Here is a 4692-nt window from a genome sequence, read left to right as displayed (position 1 = left end):
GGACAGGGGAGGGGATCAGTGCTTACCTGACTTCAAGTGTTTTCATGGTGTACTGTACCTGTCAATTTAGATGTCTGTATTTTACACATTTCAGACTCCAATTTTGTGAGGCTATTGAACAAATTGCTACTGTTGCGCTACGAGTCCTGTCTGCTTTTGTACGGTGAAGCTCTCTGTCTCCATTTAGTGTGTAAGGACCATTTCTTTGAATATCGCGAGGAACCGAAATACATATCAGTGACGTTACATTCAAAAGTGAAGTGTCTTATGAACTGTTAATGGTGGTGCAACAGGGAATGTCCCTTTTCATAAAACCATTTAAAGTTCCTATAAAAAAACTACATTTTTTAAGAATGTATTTGTATTTTATTGTTGTCTTCTCTGCAGTTTATGTGAAAAATAAGCTGTGCTTACACGTAATGTGGGCTACTGTACTTGTTGTGTACTTTATTAAATTTGTATACACTGTGCGCCTGAAAGGCATTTATTTTTGATGGGTGACAACTTCTGAAGCTGTCATGTTGTATGTGACAGAATTGCATTCATGTCTTAAAGGTGCTTTYAAGTGTTGACGACAGATAGCACTAGTGATTCTACAAATGTGCCAACTTTAGCTGTTCACTGTGTGCCAGCACGTTATTTATTAGTGTCTTAGAGCTACTCCTAAGGGCCATACCAATCACCATTTTACACAGCTATTTATATTTAAGATGGTCAAATAAAAACAGGCACTGTGGATTAGTGCAACCAACTGAAGAGAAGTTCCTCTGCTCTGTGTTTTCCTTAAAAGTGCGCATCACTTCAATGGATACGCTTGTGCTATTTTCAAATTCAACTGTCGTCACAACTGCCGTCAGAAAAGATCTACAAGGTTTGCTCAAACATAAACGTGTCTGACAAACGGTGACACTCGAGTCTAACTTCAGCTGCGCATACAGGTTACAAGCAAGGTCTTTTGCAATGAATCCTTTGATTAGATAAAATTAAATTTTAATGATCCCTGTGGGGAAAAGTAGGTCAATGCTGCAGCAAAGAATTGAACAAATAGTGCATTAAAGGTTGTGGCAAGTGTATGCAATGAAAAAAAAAGGGAAGAATTAAAATAAAAGCCTCCTCGGAAAGGTTTTGAAAGACTGACTTATTTCTAAAAATGTCCGTCATTCCAAGGCAGCCTCATTAGATTTGTGAGAGTGCAAATTTGCTGTTTGTATGCACTGTGCACTATTTACCATTCAATCAAATGCAGATAAGGTAGGTGTGGTGACAGACAGGTTATGGTCTGCAGGCACATTAGAACAACCCAAACTGCTCATTTTTATCCAAACAGAACCTGCTATCCAAGCATGGCTGCCAATTATTCATGCAGGGACATAAACACGGCTGTGACCGGAGTAATATGATTTGGAAGCAGCAAATATTCTCTACATCTGCTTGTGTATATGATATGTTGAAGAAAACACATCTATCTGGAGAGCTAGATTACTAAACTGGGGGATACAGGGAATTCTGGGATGTTTTCCATTTCGTATCTGTGAAACAATCTCACAAAAGCCTCCTGTTTCTATTTCGCTTAGTTTAGTTTCTCCAACTGGAGAGACTGACTTTTGTACGCTGGCACAGTGAGCAGTTTGAGRATGCCTTGTTTTTCATGAGCTCCGGATAACAGAATCCTGTCATCTACTGAGAGACTCACTATAAGTACRACTCCCGTTTCTCCTCGGGGAAAACACATTAATTTGGATTTTGATTTGCATTTGTTTTGGTGCTGGTATTGACACAATTCCAGACCTAGATGTCTCATCTCAGCAGGCAGCTCTGATGAGCTCATCTGCATAAGTTGAAATACTCTTTGAGAGGGAGATTGCGTGGGTCACAGCATCGCATCCCATTGAAATACAGACAGAAACATCGCATCATTTTATCTGTATCAGTCCCCGGGTTTCTGAACATGGGGGGATGAAGACAGGTGAGCAGAATGTCAAGTAGAAGGGGGTTGAACCATTTGCTGCAACACTTACTCCTCCTATTTACACTCACATCACTTAGGGTATAAAACAGGTTAAACTTCTACTTCTACCATAATTATGCAAAATGTCCTTTGAAGCAAGCCCCACTTAATTAGTACTGTGCTATACAGTACAGCTGCTTGACAAAAAAGCGCAATGTTGTTGAGGGGGATCTGAACGCAGATTAAGGACTAGCACGGGCTGTTGGATGAATATGACTTGTCTTTCAGAATGATTACAGTCACAGTAAAAAGGAATTACAGACAATGAAACCGATCTGTGTAATACCTCCATTCTTCTACATTTTACATACACAAATGATCTATTCAGATGAAAATGAAATGAGCACTGTACCATTCAGTTGTGAAAAATTGACATGCTCACCCGGAGTACTTAAGCTTTTAATTCAATAATTCAATAACACAGGCGATTAAGAGCTTGTCTTCCACCTTCCCTAAATTTGTGGGGAGATGGTTCCACTTGGCTGGAAACTGTTGGTGGGGAAACAAACGCTGAACACAAAACATAAACAATATGTTTATAACACAGTGTAGTTTTCATTTTAACTGGGGAGATGTCAGTGAACGCAGCATGCACACCCTTAGGGCAAACATTTGAAAAGCTGATTTCAGATTATTTATTTTTTTTAATGTTTAGTTTACATGTGGAAAAAGAAAACAATTGAATTAACTAAACCTGTGCGCCATTAGGTAATATAAATATAATTCTTCGATTGTTTAGAAGAATGAAAGTTACTTGTGCGAGAAACACTCGATGGTATAGGAACTTTCTCCAGTTTTCACCRAGACTGGAAATATTTTCAGACGACACGATCCAGAGATGACACTAAAAGGTTTTTCGAAAGCAATTTGCAGGTGTTCTCAAGAGTGGATTAAAAGTATATCCTCAAGAAATTACTTTCTTATCAGGAGACAGTTTTGATGATAACACTCTCAACACTTCCACGTATGTTAAATGTAAAACTGAAGTCGTTTGGCTYCTTTCAGCTCCGTGACAGAGACCAGAGAGTTACAACATGCAGGGGCAAAAATCTGCCAACCATGACTTCCTCTAGGGCCAACTAATCACAAATTGTATCTTGAACTCATTGGTACGAAAGTGTAGAAACGGCACCTTTTAGTTTCAGCACGGGTTGCACAGTCAGGTCATTTTTTTGTCCAATTTTATTTATGCGCTCCTATGTAAACAATTTGTTTAGCTACATATAGACATGTAGCTAACAGCCTAACTAGTTTTTCTATTCTTAATTATCAACAGGAAGTCACTCGTTCACTAAATCGACTAAATCCGTGACAGAAGACAACCAAGCGTTTTTGTATTTTTAACTCTACTTGAATGCTGCAGAACTCATAATTATGTACCAATTATCCAGTCAGGTGTTGCATAAATGCTACCAAGATACACTGGAATACATTTCTGAATGTGAGATGATGGACAGCATCATTTTCAGTGGTTTAGGCTGAGAAAATGTAATTAACATCATCTGTCTCCACTGACATTAAAATTATTTACACATAATTGCTGCACTTTTTGGTTTTGCCTATTTGACACAAGGTGCCATTAAATCACAACCTTCATTGATATTACCAACATTAGAACTGTTTTGTAGAGCTGTAGTATGTGCGCAAATTAGAAAAAAACAGGAGGCGGCATTAAAAGTCTTGATGTGCAGCTTGTTTATGTTGTACTTTGTAACATTTCTTTAACATGTTTCATATTAAGTCTCAACAAATATTTTAACTAAAGGATCAGAACACATTTTTTTAGTAATTTCTGTAGGTCAGACAAGTCGAGTCGACACGGCACTTTATATTAGATATGTCTAGATAAGTATTGGCATTCTCAACAAGTCTAAAAATCACAATAATGAGTTGTGGACATTAGCATTAGCATTGATTATTCATATGTGTTTGGCTTAGGCTGCAATGCATTATGGTCTATTTTTATTGATATTGTGTACAACTTCTGTACACTACTTTTACTGTACATTGTGACCATTTTTTAGGGGCATTGAACAGTTAATCGAAAAGTAGCAGGTAAAATTTTGAACCAAACTACAAAGTTTCTGCTGACTGGCTCACAAAATTATGGACTATACTGTAGAGTGAGTAAGTGAACAAACACAGTTTAAGTATTGTATAACTCAGCAACACACTGCAGCAAAGAAATTGATGACCTTTAACTGTGCCCACTAAAATGTCAAACTATTCTTGTTTGTAATGTTAAAATTAAGTCCACTTTTCTGTTCACAAACAACACTGACCTATGTTAAATGTAAAACTGAAGGAAAGTGACACTACGATTGTGCTCTTTTTGGATGCAAAAGTAAGAAAAAAATCAACTGAAATGCCCCAGAYATCCTATCTCTTCTTCCATCTTCTACTGCTTATCCATTGTCAGATCACAAAAGCAACAGGTCCAGGAAAGAAAACCAGACATTCCTCTCCCCAGAAACACTTTACAGCTAAACCTGGGGAGCCTTGAGGCTTTCCCAGGCCAGAGGAGATTCACAATCTCTCCGGCAAGTTATGAGTCAGCTTTCTGCACCACAGCTGGCTGAAGCAACGCCCTTGTTACAGAGGAAGAGGCCCCAATTCATCAAGCCATCTCCCACTCCAACCTGCCATCACTAAAACAAGATGCTCAGATATTTAAACTCCTCCAT

Source organism: Austrofundulus limnaeus, unplaced genomic scaffold, assembly GCF_001266775.1.
Source record: "Austrofundulus limnaeus strain Quisiro unplaced genomic scaffold, Austrofundulus_limnaeus-1.0 Scaffold199, whole genome shotgun sequence".
NCBI classification, from domain to species: Eukaryota; Metazoa; Chordata; class Actinopteri; order Cyprinodontiformes; family Rivulidae; genus Austrofundulus; species Austrofundulus limnaeus.
Note: the sequence above shows the minus strand (reverse complement) of the source record.